This window comes from Silene latifolia, chromosome 11 (assembly GCF_048544455.1).
Source record: "Silene latifolia isolate original U9 population chromosome 11, ASM4854445v1, whole genome shotgun sequence".
Classification (NCBI taxonomy): Eukaryota; Viridiplantae; Streptophyta; class Magnoliopsida; order Caryophyllales; family Caryophyllaceae; genus Silene; species Silene latifolia.
This window is the reverse complement of record NC_133536.1, coordinates 52,899,574-52,920,330: the sequence shown is the minus strand read 5'-3', so window position 1 is coordinate 52,920,330 and position 20,757 is coordinate 52,899,574. Positions and strand designations below refer to the sequence as shown.

The window sequence follows — 20,757 nt, the reverse complement described above, 5'->3', positions numbered from 1 at the left end:
TAACGACCGTATCACTAACCGACTTAGAAAGCTCTCACATGTTAGGTTTAAATCATTGGATGCGCATTCATGCATTTAAACCGTTTTATCAACTTTTGCATTCAACCAACCAAGATCGATCAGTAGAGGCCGCTAAACGCAGGCGGGATTGGGTGTCTGATTAAAGGGCTTCCCAATACGTACCTTTACCTCTTACTCGGAAACTTTGGATAGTGGACGACCTTATCCAGGGCGTACGAGAGTCATTCTAAAGATAGGATGCTAAAGAGGGACAATTTCCTTATCTTTAGTACCTATGTCAAACGCTGCTTTGTGCTTCGATTTGACCAAGGTATAAAGTGGATTTCGAACGGGTTCCAGGCATCCCACAAATTCTTGGTGGTGACTCTGAACATCTCTAATCGTTTCGAGACCCTTACCGAGACGAAACCGACCGATCTAAAATGATCCGGTCGAAAGCATCTTTACGCCGCCGAGCGAGGCTTTCAAAAGACAGTTGCATGTCCACAGATTGGCCTGGCGTGCAGGTGGCCCGTGACCGCGGATTGGTAGGTGGCCCCAAATCCACAGACCGAGACGTGGCCCATGACCACAACTACACATCAAGAAACATGTAAGTCCCTCCCTCACTTTCTCTCAAAATGATAATCTTGATTAAACTAAAATGGTAAATCCAAAAATTGACAAAATGCAATAAGTAAAATGCAAGTTAAGGGGTTAGAATATTTACAAATGGTGGTTTAGGAAGGACTCCACCAAACTCTCATTCATGTATGAGATGTCAAGGAGGCATAGCCAAGGTGTTGTTGATGTTGCTCAACACCTTGAAGAAGTAGTCGAAGGCTTGTTCATTATCATTATAAAGATCTTCAATAGACCTTAGCACAATGTGTTCTTCATTGTGGTGACTTGAGTGGAAATGGTCACCAAAGCCTTGGTCCACGTTCATAGCATTGATAATATAAGGATTGACTAATCCTTCGAATTCATCATCCCATAGACCGCATACTTCATTAGCTTGCTTCCCAATAGTATCATGAGTTGATGAGAACAACTCCTCTTTCTTCTTGTCATTATGGCCAATGAGGCCTTCTTCTTCTCTTGTCATGAGTGGTGGTGAGTTATTCAAGCTCTCATTCTTGTTGAAACTTTCTTGCTCTTTGGATGGAGCATCTTGGAGATTATCCACTTTCTTCTCCCATATGGGTGGTGATTCTTTACCCATAGCTTGTCCTTTGCATTGAGATGCCAACTTCTTCCTATCACTTTCTCGGCTATAATGATCGATCATGAAACATGGCTTATGTAAGCGGGGAGCTCTCATTGTCTTGTCAAGGTTAAAAGTGATTGTTTTATCTTCCACTTCAAGTGTGAGCTCTCCATGTTTCACATCAATCACCGCTCCCGCGGTGTGTAAGAATGGTCTTCCTAAAATGATAGGAATGTTGGAGTCTTCCTCCATGTCAACAATAACAAAGTCCACCGGGATGAAGAACTTGCCAATTCTTACCGGCACATCCTCCCAAACCCCTAACGGTGTCTTTATTGATCGATCCGCCATTTGAAGTGTGATATTAGTGCACTTGAGTTCTCCCATTCCTAGCCTTTTGCACACCGAGTATGGCATGACACTCACACTTGCCCCAAGGTCACATAAAGCATTGTTGATTGTAGTGTCGCCAATGGTGCATGGAATGGAGAAACTTCCCGGATCTTTGAGCTTTGGAGGGGAACTTCCTTGAAGAATTGCACTACTCACTTTGGTGAAGGCAATAGTCTCAAGCTTCCGGATTGATTTCTTCTTTGTGAGGATGTCTTTCATGTACTTTGCATAGGCCGGAACATGATTAATCAATTCGGTGAATGGGATTGAGACTTCCAAGTTCTTCAGAATTTCCATGAACTTGCCCAATTGTTCATCAAGCTTAGGCTTAGCTTGACGACTTGGAAATGGAAGTCTAATCACAATAGGCTCCTTCTCTTTAGCCTTATCTTCATTTTTCTTCTTTAAAACTTCTTGGACGGTGGGTTCTTCTTCCTTAGAGCTCTTCACAACTCTTTCCTTGTCACTAGCCTCCACAATGTCTTCCTCAATTGGCTTCTTTGGTCCTTCATACCTAGTACCACTCCTCAAATGGATGGTACTCACCGACTCATGTCTTGGGGGATTACCTTGAGGTGGTAATTGCCCGTTTTGTCTTTGAGAACTAGAAGATGCTAATTGAGACATTTTGGTTTCTTGGAGACATCGTACGTGAGTACACCAATCTCCCACAATTGTTTCAACTCCTCCACCAACGGTTGCACGTACACATCTATGGTTTTTTTTTGGATTCTTAGGACCAGGAACAATCAATGATAAAAAAAATAAACTGCTTCTTCAAACACAACCAAGGTGGTAGGTTATACGGTGTTACCATTACCGGCCAACATGAGTATGATTTCCCAAACTGGCCAAATGGTGCGACACTGTCAGTGCAAAGACCTAAACGAACATTACGGGGATCACTTTCAAAATCAGGATAGGTTGAATCAAAATGTTTCCAAGCATCACTATCACTTGGATGAGCCATTGTCCCACTAACACGGGGGTTCTCCTTATGCCATCTCATTTCACGTGAAACGTGTTTTGTTGCGTAAAGTCTTTGTAACCGAGGTGTAAGCGAGAAGTAAGTTAAGACATTATGTCCCACTCGCTTCCCCTTTGAAGTATTTTTGTACCTATCTAAGGCGTACTTGCTACACTTCTCAAGCAGTGCATCTTTCTTCCAGAAAAGCATATGTCCTTCAGGGCAAGCGTCAATCTTTTGATGAGGAAGTTCTAAACCTTTAAGAATCTTTTTAGTGTTGTAAAATGTTCTTGTCATAGATTTATTTTCTGGGATAACATCCTCAATCAACGATGCAATCGCATCCACGCATCTATGAGCTAAATTGTTCTCACATTTTAAAGTTATTATCCTTGCAGTCGCTTCCAACAAGGTGACTTTGCTCCCCTCGTACAAAGGTTTTGCAGCGGCATCTAACATGTCAAAAAATAACTTGGACTGAGGATTTGGAGACTCTTCATGTTCAATAGGAGGTTCTTCTAACATATCTAACACATTAGAACCTAAAGCATCGACCACCATTTCCCTATACGTGTTATCAAATGCACTAGATTCTCCCTCATTTTGGATTAACTCTTCACCGTGACTAGTCCAATCATAATAATTTGGACAAAAACCCTTGCCAATAAGATGCGCTTTTACTTCATATTCATTTAAATATTTCAAATTCTTACACTTCTAACATGGACACCGTAGTTTTTTTTCCAATTGAAAATCTTGTTGACTCTTAGCGTGTTGTATGAATTGACGAACTCCATTTATAAACTCAATCCTAGGTCTTCTACTGTCATCCAACCTTTCATACATCCATTCTCGATTTGATATTCTCATTATAAATCTACATAATAATCACACCTAGTAAATCAACTGTATCAAATCTAAGCAAATTTCATCAAGTCAAAATTATGATATTTACACATATACGACTCACCAAACCACTTACTACATTCTTGTCTTAAATGTAGGATTGTACAAGATAACTAACTAAGTGAACCTTATAGGATATATGTACGTCATCACCCAAATTAAAATTAGAAAAAACTAGAACAACAGGTTAAAAGATAAAGAAAAATTCTCTGCATTCAATTATTAAAATGGTTATTAAAATGGTGTATGAGCCAGGGAGGTTAGAAGAGATCATTATCACAATGGTTAGTTGAATTGATCATACCATCCTCACACAGTAGTACAATGGTCATAGGACTTCACGCAATTCAGCCCAAAATCACAAAGATTAGACAAGTGTTCAACTAATTAGTCTTAAGAAAACACTCGCTTAATTAATATATTTTTCCAGAAAAACTTCCACTGACAAATATGGAAACACATTACCTCCTAAAGATATACTTTCGATCTGAAGCTAAGTGATGGCATAAAATGATTAAACACCATTACTTGTTTAAGACGATATAATTTAAAACGGCTCTCACGCTAATAAAGACGTAAATAAAAGTAGTTTGTGAGAGGTCTTAAGTTAAGATTGTCTTAAGCATAACCAACTGTTTTTCTAAAAAAAAAAGGTTTAGAAGCAATTCAAAATAACTAACGAAATTGTTGACGACAATGTTAGTAAGGTCCATATATCTCCTCTTTCATACTCCCTTTATCCTAGTGAATAGTTTACACTTGCTTTATTTTGTGAGGGGAAATAAAGCAAGTGTAAACTATTGACTGATCAAACGGAGGGACTATATAGTTTAGGTCCTTATAGCTTCATTTGTAAACACTTTAAATTCTTTTTGTATAGCTAACTCAATCTAAACCCGATACATTTTGATCCATAAATAAGAACTAAATTGCGTACTTATCGTCTTTTTTTTCAAATGTATGCAATGTATATCTTGTGTCAAAATTTTACAACAAATTAAGAATGATGATGGTTGAAAGTCGTTTTACATTAAAATACTACACAAACACTACGTACATTACATTAAAATAATTGCATAAATGGAAGCATGTAGTTCAGGCTATTGAAACAAGAATAAATCCCATGATGGATCATTACAATGATAGTAGAGTACTCCAGGTTTCTTGTATACACATGCTTGGATGAATATTGCCAAATCATTGTCGAGGACAGAATAACATTATATAAACAAAGAATCCATTGAATATAACACATGGTATTATAATGATTTCATGTTACACAATTAATGGAACGATTAATTAAGTTCAATGTTAAAATAATTGAGCATTAAACAACCTATGTACAACAGAACTTAAAACGGAATGAAGAGGAAGGTATATGATAAATCAGAAGTGCAGAGGCAAAGCGGACAAAACATATACACCAAGTCTTACAGTCTTAATTAATCAACAATAATAAACCACACAACAAACTCATCACATAATCATATAAACAAATAAATTTCAAATGAAAATTATCAATAAATTAAAAAAAAAAATGGTTCAGGTTTGAATTTCTTACCAAACTTAAACAAATAAGTGCGGAGGACGAAGTACGGAAAGGGGAATGGAGGCAGCACCAGACCAGCCAAAGCAGCGACAACGTGGTGGTGTTAAGTAGCGTGCGTTAGGATGAGCGACGGTGAGCGAGGTTAAGCAGCTGGTAGTCGAGAGGTTTTTGCAAAATAGGTTTATTAGGTTTGACTAAATTATAAAGGCTTTTTTATTAAATTTATACGGGCCTACGGAAATAGTTAGCTCCTACGGAGATTCCGTCGGAGCAGTGAATTAACAAAGACCATTTCCCCGTAGGAAAAGGCACGCCTCCGTAGGAACGTTTTCCTTCCGACGAGTCATCCGTCGGCCCTCGTCGGATGAATTTTGCGCCAACTTTTTCATGTTTTCCCTCCATTAAAGTTGACAAAAATCCGTCGGTAAAATTATAATTCCGTCGGAGAGGTTGACGGATTTACTGGGTGGTCGGAAGAAGCCGTAGGAATGTCGAATTTCCGACAACTTGTTTAATCCGTAGGAAAAGCTCCGTAGGAATGAAAGCTATTTCTTGTAGTGAAAAATGCATGCTTGGCTATCCTTTTGCATTTGAGTGAAAAATTCTTGTTGGTTCTTTTGCATTTGGAGGACCGCTTTTTGAACATCAAAACCTTGGTCATTTGTTTGATTGTATGGAGGTTGATTTTGATAACTTTGGTTTTGATTGTAAAAGGGTCTTTGAGCTTGGTTTCTCAATGGAGGTGGGGTGTATGCTTGAGGGTTTTGAACATTTTGACTTTTGTATGAAAGATTGGAGTGGAATTTGGTATTCTCATTGTAATAGTTGGAATAAGGGGTGCCACTTTTGTATGTTTGGAAAGCATTCACTAGTTCCCCTACATTTACTTTGGTCATGTCCCAAAGTTCCACAATTCTCACATACTCCACTTGGAATTGATGATAATGCCATCATGGCATTAAGATGTTGCTTGAGTGATTTGGAGGCCTCTTCAAGTTTAGTCATGGCTTTCTCAAACTTCAAATTAATGGTGTCAATGTGAGCCCTTAGTTGAGCACCCAATTGAGTAATGGAGTCTACTTCATGCGTCCCTCCTCTAGTAGCCGTCCGAGGTCTACTATATTGCGAGTTATGGACTGCCATTTCCTCAATCTTGTTCCATGTTTGATTGTCATCAACTTTGGTGAACATACCATTGGATCCCATGTTAAGAAAGTTTCGGGAGTCTTCATATAGACCATTCGAAAATTGTTGTATAAGGAACCACTCGCTAAGTCCATGGTGTGGACAAGATCGACAAATGCCCTTGAATCTCTCCCATGCTTCATACAAAGATTCCTCATCCCTTTGTTTGAACCCGGTGATTTGGGCTCTCAACGTGTTAGTCTTCTCCGGAGGATAGAATTTCTTGTAGAAAGCAAATGCCAATTTCTTCCATGAATCTATACCAAGAGTAGCCTTGTCTAGGCTTTTCAACCATTGTTTCGCGGTACCAATTAAAGAAAAAGGAAATAAAACCCATCAGATTTGGTCTTGAGTAACTCCGGTTTGAGAAATCGCATCACAATAGTCACAAAAGGTCTCCATATGAGAATGAGGGTCTTCACTAGGCATCCCTCCAAATTTACTTCTCTCAACTAATTGTATGAATGCGGATTTGGCAATGAAATTACCGGCTAAATGTTGTGGTGTAGGAGTACCATTTGGTATATCCTCCTCGGTTGGTACGGAATGTGATGAGAATTTAGGCATTGTGGGTTGATTTTGTGGTGGGTTTTGTATTGGGTTGTCCTCTCCTTCTCTTGCAAAAGGGTTGGCAAACTCAATGTTATTTGGTTGAGTGTCCACAATCTCACCAATACCTACAACTCTTGAAGTATTTCTAGCAAGTCTTCTGTTGTTGGTCAAGGTCCTTTCAATTTCAAGATCAATGGGTAACAAGTTACCTTGTGATCTCCTAAACATGCAAAATATCAAACAACTTGAAAACAATTAGAACAACCTCGAGGAGTTTGATTTCCCCAAGGTAAAGAAAGACACACCTAAAAACAATCAATGAAAATCAAATCAAGTTAACACCGTTCCCGGCAACGACGCCATTTTTGGTTCGAAGGTTTAAAAGTCGTCGTCAAAAGTTACCCAACCAAAAAAATATTTATAACTTCACTAACTACTCTTAATAAAGAGGCAAGTAAAGGTCAGATCCCAAGGGACGGGTATTGATGTAGGATTTTCAATTGTAAACGGTCGTGTATTAGGCTGTCACAATTTGGGGTTGAGATAGGAGATCAATTAAAACTAATCAACAATAAAAACAAAGCAAGGTAGATAAAATGAGGGTGTAAACAATTGATTAAAAGCACTAGGGTATCATGGGTTCATAGGGGAATACATGGGAGTTGATCATACAAACATGTTCTCAAATTATAAGCAAGCAATTATTGTTGTGATGGGATCGAGTTAGTGTATATCTTACAATCCCTAAGAAGGTTTGGGTCTCGGAGCCGAATCGATTAGATTGTACAACACCTACAAGTCGACTTAATCCTTCCTATTCAACATTATGCATGGTCTAACGAGGCTCGAGTTGGTTTACGTCTTACAAGCCTCATTGAAAAGATAAGTGATGGGTTAAAAATGCAAGGATTTATAGGCTCACATTTCATCAAACATAACATGTGCATAAGTTGAAATCACAACAAGCAAGCAAATAAATTATGTGAACATATTAGATTAAGCATGAATCATTCCCCATGTTCATTTCCCCCAATTACCCATTAACCCTAGCTAAGGAAACTACTCACTCATGATCAAGTTTAACATGCTAATAAGGTTGTCAATCACATTAACAAGGCAAAACATGATGAATGAATGAAAATGATTAACAATAATTAAAGCAAGGATTAAGAGAATTATACCTATGGAGATTCCAAAATAATAATGCAAAGAATAATAGAAGTACTTGATGATTGATGGAAGGTTGTCAATCTCCCAATAAACCAAAATAATCTTCTAATTACCCAAAATAAATGATGAACAGTAGATAAATTAAGGAAAGATTAAGTATTAAGATTTGTATTAAGACTAGATTAAGAGTTTATTACAAGATTAAGGAATGATTACTAATTGATTACAACTTGGTGATAATCTAAGTAGTACAAAGGGGTATTTATACTAAAGATTAGGTATAAAAATTAGGGTTACTAAGGGCTTAATTGACTGTTAAGTCCTTAAGAAAAGTTGAGGAAATGCTCCTGTCCAAGGAGATGAGCATCTCCGTTTTGCTGGTCTTGGCACGGGACGAGCGTCTTGAGGATAGGCACGGGTTCCTTGAAGTAAGATACGAGTGGATTGTCGGGGGAGACGCTCGGTTCTTCTTGCTTCAGGACGAGCATCTTCAGCACGGGACGCTCGGATTGTGGTGAAGGGAGACGCTCCGATCGTCTGTGATCCGCTCGGATCCCATGGCAGGCAGCTTTTCTTCTTTTCTTCCTTCATAATCCGCGAGGATCAATCCGGGGATGCAAGGATCCTTTCGTCATTGCCCAATGTACTTCATTATCTACATATGCCATCTAGTATTATCTTCCCTTTGAGGTTTGGTCATTAGGTACGATCAATTTAGCTCCATTTCGCCATGTAAATGCAAGGTTTGCACTCCTCTCGTACCAAGGGAACAAAACCTCAAAGAATATACAAAATAGGAAACTAAAGATAGTAAATGACCAAATTATGTACTAAAAAGCATAGGATCTTAGCATGGCTACGGGCGCGAAGGTCTCATCATAATGGAGACCTTGGACTTGGGTAAATCCTTTTGCCACTAGTCTAGCTTTGTAGACATCATCATGTCCTTCTATGCCATTTTTGACTTTGAATATCCATTTGCATTGAAGAGGTCTTGCCCCTTTAGGCAAATTTACCAAGTCCCAAACTTGGTTTTCAAGCATAGAATCCATTTCGGATTTCATGGCTTCAAGCTATAAGAAGGAATTTGGACTAGAGATTGTGGCCTTGTAGGTTGCGGGCTCGTCCCTTTCTATAAGCAACACATCGAGTGTTCCATTTTCTTCGATAAGTCCCACATATCGATCGGGATGGCGAATTATTCGACCCGTTCTTCGTAGTGGAGGAGGTACAACCGCGTTAGACAACGAAGGAACATCTTCTTGCGTCTCTACCTCGGTTTGTGGCTCTTGAACTTCGTCAAGTACAAAATTTCTCCCACTCTGTCTCTTAGAAATAAAGTCTCTTTCTAAGAATACAGCCTCGCAAGACACAACCACTTTGTTATCTTGAGGTTTGTAGAAGTAGTATCCTCGAGAATTCGAGGGGTAACCTACAAAGGTGCATCTTTCGGATCTTGGGGCAAGCTTGTTGTCATTCTTAGTCTTGACGTAAGCATCACATCCTCAAATTTTCATGTAGGATAGATTAGGAACTCTTCCTTTCCACATCTCAAATGGAGTTTTTCCGGTAGCCTTAGTGGGACTATTATTCAAAGATATAATTGCAGTTTGGATTGCAAATCACCAAAACGAGTTTGGTAACTCGGTTTGACTCATCATGGATCGAACCATATCAAGTAGGGTTCGATTTCTCCTTTCGGCAACACCATTGAGTTGTGGTGTTCCAGGTGGAGAAAGTTGTGATATAATACCACAACCTTTCAAGTGTGAATCAAATTCAAGGCTAAGATATTCTCCACCACGATCGAAACGTAGTGCTTTTATCTTTTTGTCCAATTGGTTCTCTACTTTGTTTTGAAATTCCTTGAATTTCTCAAACGCTTCACTCTTATGTTTCATTAAATAGACATACCCATGTCTACTCAAGTCATCGGTGAAGGTTATAAAGTAGTCATAATTTCCACGAGCGGTGATACTCATTGGTCCACACAGATCGGTATGTATGAGTCCCAATAGTTCACTAGCTCGTGTCCCTTTACCACTAAAAGGATTACGAGTCATTTTTCCAAGAAGGTAATATTCGCATGTTCCATATGATTGAAAATCAAATGGTGTAATCACATTAGTCGAAATTAATCTTTTGATGCGATTCTCGTTTATGTGACCTAATCGACAATGCCAAATGAACGCTTCATTTGGGTCACTTGATTTGAGTTTCTTTGATTGAATGTTATAGATATCATTAGTCGGATTTGAGGTCTCTAAAATGTAAATGCCATTGATGGAAGAAGCTTGGCCTATAACCAAATCATTCCTTGAAATAGTACAACAATTGTTCTTAATGACAAAACAAAACCCGTCCATGTCTAGCATGGCGATTGAAATAATGTTTTTAGAGAGTGTAGGCACATAAAAACAATTATGTAAATACAACTCAAATCTGTTAGGCAAAGCTAAAACATAAGTTCCTTTGGATTCGGCCGCTACTCGAGCTCTATTTCCAAGGCGTAGATCCACATCTCCCATGCTAAGCCTCTTCACGTCTCTTAAACCATGTAAATGATTACAAAGGTGAGAACCACAACCGGTATCTAGTACCCATGTCGTAGTGGAAGTATAATTTATATCAATAACATAAATTTCTTTAGGACTTTTACCTTTTGGAACGATAATTCCTTCCCTTATATTTCGCAAATATACGGGACAATTCCTAAGCCAATGTCCCATGCCATAGCAATAATGGCACTCATCATTAACTTGCTTGAAGTTTTTGATTTTCTTTCCCTTCTTCTTGAACTTTTTGCCCTTTGAAGCAAGAACTTGATTGCTTGAGCTACCACTAGTTTTGGCATCTTTATCTTCCAGAGACAAAGACCCTATATATTGTATGAGGTAGTCTTCCTGAGACGGGCTCGCACGAGATCTATTAGTAGTAGGTGGTTTAGAATAAGTGATGAAGTTAAGGTTTCCATCCGAACCTATCCCAAAATGAAGTTCTCTAGTAGTGTCGAAATCATTGTTGGAGCAAACGTCGTCAACAACATTGTGGTAAGACTCAATAGTTATCGGTGCGGTAGCATTTGATGGATTCATTGTAATGAACTACAAGTATGGAGGAAAAAGAAATATTAACATTTGTCTTTTTAAATCATACTTGTAAAAATAACAAGATATGAGTATTTATATAGTGACCTCTACCCAACTATTATAAATGATTCCAAGACCCAAATTCATATCAACTTAGGCACGGGATAGCTGATGAAACCCTTATTAATATAACTCGGTGGATTAACGTTTAATCGATTCTACTTTTAGAACTCTTGGTCGATAAATTTACTCTAATGTTTATCTATAGCCCGGAACACATGCGACTACGGTCACGAATACTTCCGTTGAGGTCAATCCAAATTTCGAATAAATGTGTCCATGATCCAAATTCACATTAACTTGGGCACGGGATGGCCGATGAAACCCTCATCAACACGAATTCGGTGGATAGACATTTATCACCCACTTCCCCTACGTAACAAGGTTTGTACCCCGGGATGGCCGAGTGCACTCCCTCATGAAATAGGTTTTCATGGTTTCTACTTTTTGGTAAGGCTATGTCTCAATTGTTTATTTTAGCGAGAGGTCATGTCAATTTATTATCTATCACGTTTTAAGTGAACTAAAGCGGTGAACTACGATAATTGTAATTGACACGGTTGATAAACTCGATAAAATATGATGCATGTTTTAGTTATGGCGATTTAGCGATCCATGCGACATATAAAAAAATGCAAAACATAAAATAAATCCTAGTATGGCCTTCCTAAAATAGAAAAACTATTTAACTATTACATATTCGGAAACCAACTCCATTGGTCCCTTGAACTTCAGTTGAGGCACGCATCTCGAGGTAACACCGTCTTTATGTATCGCCTTCTTGAATGACACGGTCTTCAAGGAACTCCGGAATAAATAAATTACATAACAAATTACATAATTTCCTTTTATACATTTGTAATTAAAATAAAATAAAATAAATCTATTAAATTACAAAACGGTGATACGAGATCACAATAAATTACAACCGAATCGATATTCCCATACATTTCGGGTAATATCAATTAAAAACTAAGGCCATACTAAGTAAAATTACATAATTCAAAATTTACATAAAATAAAATTATGACAATCATAAAGAAAATGCAGCATTATAATATGTATGAACATGCCCAATTTATGCTAAATCGCCTTTAAGTAGCCAATATCGTATATTACACGGTTTTTACGGATTTGCGTGATTCAACGTTTTAAAATCACAATAAAATACATAAATTCATATTTATGCATAAGTTAATTACCCTAACCTCTTAGGACTCAAAATTAGTCTCCACTAACTATTTGACCATAATTAACTCATATTTCTAAAATTGTTCATTAATGGACCTAAAATTACAATAAAAAGCTATAATCTTCAAATAAATCACAAAAATTCCAAATAAATTTGAAATTTTAAATTTAAAACTTGTGAATATTCTAGAAAAATACCATGACACTCATAATGTTCAAAAAACTTAGGTTAAAATTTCGTAAAATTATCGGAAAAACTATGTTGCGGTTTAACGGATTTATCAATAAAAATCATAAAAACATGAGAAAAATTATATTCATCAACTGTCCAATTTTACATCTGAAAAAGATAATAAAATGTAATATGTGACGTTTTTTCTTAGTCATTGAGTATGTTTTAGGAATTATTCACTAATTAAGTCACTATTTATGCAATTTTCCTTCAAAAAATCATAAATCATGCAAAAAGACTTCAATATAGCCTATTATTTTACACACATCTTGTAAAATTACATGTGACAACATACTAAATTTCTATGACCAGATTCGAAATTTATCTCATATTAACCTATTTTTCATCTAAATCCGATTTTAAACATGAAAAATCCATTTTTCGAGCATAAAAACTCCACAAATTATGAAACTTTACAGGTCATCTCAAAATAATACATGTGATAACATATCCAAAAATCACTGGAAAATTCGAAGTTTAGCTAATTTTAGTCCGAAAATGACATTTTAATCATAAAATCACATTTTAATGTCATTATTGTATAATATGCACAATAAAAATCCATAAAATAACCAAAATATCCTAAAAACATTTTAGGACCAGAAAATTTAACATGCAAAAATTATTTTCGTGATATATTATAATAACACAAATTTACAAGTTTTATATGTTAATCGTATAACTCGGAAAAACTATAACCGATTTGCATGCAAACAACCAAGGCTCTTGATACCGCTTGTTAGAAATCTATTTTTATAAACCCAACATATTCATATATGTTATATGTTAGTTTAGTCATAAAATTAAATGGTGATCTTATGCATGCAAACAATAATCAATAAAAGAAGAAATCTTCATTCTTACATTGTTATTTTCGGATCAAAGGGCACAAAAGAGTTCTCCTACTCTCTTGTTCTTAAGCTCTCCTTAAATGGATGAACAAAAAAGAATACAAGTATAGTATCCCTCCCAAGGAATAATACCCAAGATATACCCTTAATAAAATTAATATTATCAATACTAGAATAACATTAATTTAAATAAAATGACCCAAAAATATTTTTGGTCCTCTTAGATTTCGGTCAAGAGGAAGAAGAAGGAGGAAGAAAATTTTTTATCTCTCTAAAAATATTTTTGTGATGTTAGAATGAATAATAATTCACACACTTTGCATGTAGTGAATAATAGACTAAAAGGCAAAAGACCCTTGGCTCTTCTTCAAGAAAAACCGGGTAGGAGATGGGGAGAAGGCCAATGCATGAGCTTGGTGCTCTTCACAAGAGCCACTAAGTTTGCATGCCTAGTTATAGGAAATATAATCATGTTTTCCACTCACTTAATTAACATAATTTATAATGTTAATATCACCCAATATTTCGGTCCATTAGGAGATAAAATGGATTCCATTTTATCTTTGTCAATTTGTCACATGTCACATGTCATGTAAAATTGTTATGTATTTTTAACATATTAAAAATCAACGCATTAATAAAAATACGTCATATACAAAATCGACTTAGTAATTCTCAATTACTTGTACCAAAATAATTTACCAATTATAAATCACAACATCTTGTATTTATAATAAATTATTCATTCAATTTCAATTGTTTCCTTAAACAATAATTTCATCCAAGTAATAAAACAATTCGATCACTTAGACCGTATCTTATTTAATCAGATTATAATGAGATACGTAAATTTACTTCCAAAATCGCCCGTCTATATTTTAAGTAATTTAATTAACTCGTAACGTTATACGATTAATTAAGTGATCAATTAAGAGTATTATCCTTTAGGTATGACCTAAGGGATCAACTGATCACCACCGTCGCACGACAGTAATGTCAAACTCTAGTCAGCCAATCATTACCGATATGTGTGGACCAGTTGACAGTAAAATATTACTTCCCAATTGTATTCTTTAAAATGAGACTTAAACATGTGATCATCATGATCAACAGTTGTGATCGCATTATTGTCGGAGGACACATATTCCAACAATAAGAACTAACGACGAATCAAGACACAATCGACTACTTTTCACACTTAGTCGATCAAGAAAAATACTCATGGACCGACTCAAAAGAGAAAGGACACGTGTGTCTTTTTGTGTCGTGCGGGTTTTTGAAAAAAAAAAAGTTGGCTTTGAAATGTTATCCTAGACAATCCTTGTGTGTGATTGTAGGAGTATTGATTTTGAAATAATTTTTAGAAATGGTTGATTTTTGAAATTTTGACAGAGTTTCGACTTGATTTTTTTGACTTTGAGCTTTTTAGGCCATTTTGAAACATTTAAATTTTTGTATTTTGAAGAAAGGTTTTGAAAATTTTGTCATAGTTTTGTTTACAAAAGGTGATAACATACAAGTTACAAACACCAACATTGGCATTATAACGGCATGCTAAGTGCTTTTAGAAGGCTTTTGGTTTAAAAGACGGGTTGCCATACCAACCTATCATACCCTGGTCTGTGGAGAGGTCTGTGCCAAACATGAGTCGGGTCGGTTCCTAGTCCATTCGCTCAAGTAGTGAAAGTTCTTGATACAAACATGAATAAGTATCGTGGGATGGTTGACGTCAATCGCTATCCTTTTTTAGGCACAAATAAGAATTTATGCCTTCCAGACAGGAAGATTGGTCGAATTGGTTTCGTTAAAAGCCTAGGAAGGCTAGCTAAAACGACCTAAGAAGGTTGAGTAATGAGAACTAACAACTGTCTTATATAAACTATTCCCTAACCTCTCTCCGGTTTCACCCTAGGTAACACTAGACTTAGTCTAAGTGTATAACCCCAACAGAGTCGCCAAACTGTGGACACAACAACCCCGCGTTGGTTTCGAAGCGGCGACACTTCTCCCACGGAACTCCGGCGCGAGGCCGAGGCACGTCCTGGGGCATTACTAATTTGTAAGGCATTGAAACCGGTGAGAGGTTTGACAAGCCTGCATTTGTGGAGTCGCCACCAATTTTTATGGAAAATTGGAACCGTCTAAATACTTTACGTTATGTCAAGACACAAAGTAGTGACATGAACACTAAGAAATCCGTTTCCCTTAGCATTCTATGTCTAGAATGACTCTCGTGATGCCAATGAACACGGATGTTCATGGAGATCTTGATTAAGGGGTGAGGGTACGTATTAGGAAGCTCGTTTATTTGAACACCTAATCTCGCCCGCCTCGATAGCGGCCTCTACTAATTTTCAGGGAAGTTGTTTATATTTGATATGTTGTCAGTTGTATGCATGCAATGCAAATTCTAACTTTTAATCCTAGCATGTGAAATTAAACTAAGTCGATTAACAAGTAATTTAGCAATTAAATGGGTCAAAGTTTGAATTTATATTGATTACGTGTGAATTGCCAAGCAAATAAATCATACAAAATAAACATGAAATAAATAAATTACAATAAATGGATTACAATTAAATTACAATGGATAATTTTTATTTATGTCATAAGTACGCTTCAAAACGGAAGGGTTTGAAAACAAAATAAAAGAAACGAAATTATAATATGAAACTATGTCGAATTATTAGTGATAATACGAAATATTAGTCGATTAAAGCTTTAAACCAAAGCTACGTCTGAACGAGATGAGTTCAGAGGCAGAAAACACCTAAGAACAGGAACAACATCTGTTGCGTCCCTTAGAAGAGGCGCATCAGACCGTGCGTCTGTTCTTGAGTTGGGTTCTGGTTGTGAAAGCCAGACTCGTTAAATCGTTATTTTTAGTTGGTTAATTAATGTCAATTATTGGTATATAATAACTTGAGTAGAAGTGATTTTATCATATTACATGCACATGGACTCGTCATAAAGCGATAAAAGGAGGAATGAACGAAACATTACAATGAGTTACAAAGATGATTTATACGACGTTGGAAACAAAAATGGCAAAATTTGAAGATGAATTAAGACGGAAACTGGAAAATAAAGATTGATGATGAAACAGAATGGAAATCATATATCAAGGACGAATTCAAGGGACTTGATATGAACAAACCGAGCCTCTTAAATCCGGCTTCAAATTAATGATGAAAACCCGCAACTATTAATTATACCTGCTGGTGCGTTTCTTCTTGGTCGTCTTTCACTGCTGTTTTGCAAAGATAGATTAAAATGGTTGTTTTAAAATCGGTTTTGAGCATACTTGTGATATAAATTTGTACATTAGTTAATACAAAATAAAATACAATAAAGAAAATTGGGATTTACACCCTCAGACTTACATGTTTGATGAAGCGAGATTAACTAAGTTGTCGTTTTAGTGATTGCTCGGCTCGATGTAATATGAAAGTGCCCTCTTAAGAGGATTTAGAACAAATTGATTGAGTTGATTAAAGTGTAGTGGCCAAGTGGGTCGGTCTATGCAACGTGACTGGTACTCAGAATCATCTGAGCTTACGTGGTCACGTAGAGCAAGCACATAAGCATCGAAAAGCAAGAGCGCGGTCTTATAATGCAAAGTGAGAAGAGAAGGGCGGACACTCGCATGCAAAATATGTGAGCCTAAAGCCTCTATTTATACTAATCACGTGAAGGAATTTAGGTAAAAGTAGTATTAGGAAAGAAATCCGGAATAAATCTGAAAACTGGAGAAAAGGCAGTCCAGGAAGAGGCGCAGCAGGAACTGCGATCCTTCCCAAGAGGCGCAACTTTTACTGCGTTCTCTCTTGGGCAGTTTCCTCCTCAGCAAGGAAGATTTCCGCGGTTTTATTTAGAAATTAGGGAAGATGTATGCTTCCGTATTCCGCAAGGTAGATATTTTCGTGATAAAAGATAAAATTTGGGAATAACACTCCGGAAAATTCTAGAATATTCCGACTCGGTTTTAAGATGGTTTTAAAAAATGAAAGCGATTTTTTACTCGGATTCCAAATGTACTCTAATTACTGTCAAAACGACCGTATCGGCTCGTAAATGACGACCATGAGGTTGACTCGACTGTTTGAGCTATCACGTGTTGACAAACTTACGAAACGTTATATATCGTTTCGCATGATTAAACATGCATCAAAATCATCACCGGGTGGTCGGCGGGAGGTGCAGAAACGAGGTGTCTACAACATCAAAGACATTACTAAAATAGAAAGATAAATAAATGACTGAGACACATTAAAATAGAATCGATAAATAAATAACCGGGAGGGAGGAAGGGAGGACTATTTACCAAATGGGTCGTTGATTTTTACATCATCTTATGCATAGTCATCTTTACTGTGACACATGTTTTGAAAATATATGGGCTTCCATTCTTGCCACTGGATCCTTAAAATGGGCTTTAAACTATGATTTGAAATGATAGATCATTCATGAACTTACAAACAGCCAAATTTTGACATATTTAGGGCTGAGCACGGATTGAATATCAAATCGGTTTGAATAATCGGATTTTTTTGCAAAGCCCTAATAATTTAACAAACAGATATTACTCACTTTCACTTGTTCTTCAACTCAACGACTTACACCGTACTAACGTAGTACTCCATTGACATGGTCACATCACACATGGCTTATTGCTAAGAAACACACATGGCTTATTTTGAGCTCCTAAAAGCTTGCAACATTGAACGATAACAGAGAGAATATAAAGAGAGAAATTCCTCTCTAATTCTGCTGTGCTTTCTTTCTACGCAAGCAATGGCTCGTACCAGGAAAACAAACAAAAATCCTCAGATTAGCGTCGTTTCTAAGCAAAAAAACACCAAAAATAATCAAAATAATGAACAATCTAGTGATCAAACAAAGATTAAAGGCAAGTCTCATCATCGTCAGCTGGAATTCTCTTCGCAGGAGTTTGAGGGGGACTTGGAGTCAATCCTGGAAGAGGAGGAACCTGACCATGAGGAACTGAACCAGGAGGAACATGAGCAGATTAGGACTACTCTGGTGGTTACCACGCCTACAATTCAGCTTACGCGTGAAGATGTGGATGGTGAGCTTCATTTTTGGTCCTCCTCTGTCTTTTGTTACGTTCTGGGTGCAAACCCTCCTAGTTCTGTCCTTACTGGTTTTGTTAAGAGGGTTTGGCAGGCTCAGGGGATTGATAAGATCTCGTTTATGCCGAATGGGATCTTTTTGGTCCGTTTTAAAACGAAAGAACAGCAACAATTTGTCCTTAATAATGGTCATCTACTCTTTGATAATAAACCTGTCATTGTTAATGAGTGGAAACCTGATACGGAGTTGGTTAAGCATGATGTAAAACGTATACCTATTTGGATGAAATTGTATGATCTGGATGTGAAGTTTTAGGGTCTAACAAGCCTGAAAAAATTGAGTAGTGCAGTGGGTAGGTTCATTCGTTGTGATGAGAATACACTGCACAAAAATTTTCTAGGGTTTGCCACGATCATGATAGAGGTTGAGATTGGACAACAATTTCCTGATCAGATCTTGTTTCTGGATGAGAATGGAAAAAACCAGAAAGCAAGGGTGCAGTATGATTGGTTACCTTTGTCATGCTCCAAATGTAAGGGGTTGGGTCATCTTGCTGTAAACTGTAGGAAAGATGGGGCAAAACCTGTGACACAAAAGGTCTGGAAACCTAGGAAGGTGGTTAAGCCTGTGCAGAAAGTTCAACCTCCACCAAAAGTAGCTGTGGTGAAACCTAGGCAACCTGTTGTTCCCTCCACACATGTGAATGTTCTGACAATCAAAACACCTGTGATTGTTCCTAACACTCCAGTAGTGGAGAGCACTATGCCCAGAAGATTACTTACTCGTCTGCTCAAGCATGGTACAGGGGAAAAGAAAACTTTTACTCCGGGTGGTCTATCGTTTATGGAGTCCTTAACTCAATCTATTCAGAAAACTAGGTTGGGAATTATGGAGAATCGTGTTGTGGAAAAAGCGGAGACTAGTAAGTGTAATGCTCAGTATGGGTAGTATTGGTCTCTAGAATATAAGGGGCATGAATAAGGCTAATAAGCAACATGAAATAAAACGCTTGTTAGGTAGGAATAATGTAGGTTTATGTGGTTTGTTTGAAACAAAAATAAAATCAAATAATGGGAATACTGTAAGGAATGTCCTATGTGATACTTGGTCAATTTGTACTAATTCTAGCCTGCATCGTGGGGGTAGAATTTGGTTACTTTGGGACCCTATTCTGTATGATGTTACTGTGCTTGACATCCAAGTTCAGTGTATTCACTCAGAAGTTTTTGATAAAACCAGAAGGAATAGATTTTGGTTTACAGTAGTGTATGGATTGAACAAGCTTGCTGAAAGGGAGCCTTTATAGGCTAGTCTTCGTTCATATTCTGCTAGACTCTCAGGGCCTTGGATGGTGGGAGGTGATTTTAATGCTATTTTGGCTTCTAATGAACGTGTTGGAGGGGCTCCTGTCACTAATGCTGAGATGAGACCTCTTCTTCAGGTTACTCAGGATTGTCAATTGTATGATTTGGCTGCAAAGGGTGCTTTTTACACCTGGACAAATAAACATGAAGTAGGGTCTAAAGTTAGAAGCAGATTGGATAGAGTCCTCATCAATGATGAGTGGCTTGCTGACTTCCCTGATAGTTATTTTCATTTCTTGCCTGAAGGTGTCTTTGATCATTGCCCTACCATCATTAGGCTTGAAATAGAGAGGCAGAGGACTGGTTATTCTTTTAAATATTATAACATGTGGGCCTCTGCACCTGACTATAAGGAAGTTGTGAGAAATGGGTGGAATCAACAGGTCTTTGGTTCTCCTATGTATAAGGTGACCTGGAAATTGAAAGCCTTAAAGGGTGGCTTTAGGAAATTGAACAGGGAGCAGTTTGGGGATATTGAAAATCTCACCCACTTAGCTGAGATTGCCTTGGCTCAATGTCAAGAAGGTCTTAGCAAGGATCCCCTTAATATGGAGTTGAATCAGGTTGAAAAAATTTATGCAATGGAGGTGGTGAATCTGTAAAAAGCGAGAGAACAATTTTTGAGACAAAAAGCTAAGGTTGATTGGATGCAAATGGGTGACTATAATTCTGCTTACTTTCATGCCAGTATAAAGAGTAGGAGGTCTAAAAATAGGGTGTTCCAAGTCAAAGATATGAATGGTTTGATGTGTAGTAGTCCTGAGAAGATTCAAATTGCTTTTGAGGAATATTATATATCCCTTCTGGGTACATCCCAAGCAGTTAGACCTATAAACAGAAAGATTGTCCAGCATGGTAACTGTCTCACGCCTGCTCATTGTGCTTTACTGATTGCCCCTGTCACTGGAGCTGAAATACAGGAGGCCATGTTCTCCATCCCTGGG

General features: G+C 37.2%; 1 non-coding gene across 1 annotated transcript; it reads left to right on the top strand.

The window, feature by feature from the left end:
- The first annotated feature begins 6,298 nt into the window (after positions 1–6,298).
- On the top strand, positions 6,299–6,405 carry LOC141615722 (small nucleolar RNA R71). The gene has a single exon (XR_012530125.1). It is a non-coding gene; the product is annotated as a small nucleolar RNA R71 (small nucleolar RNA).
- The last annotated feature ends 14,352 nt before the right edge of the window (positions 6,406–20,757 follow it).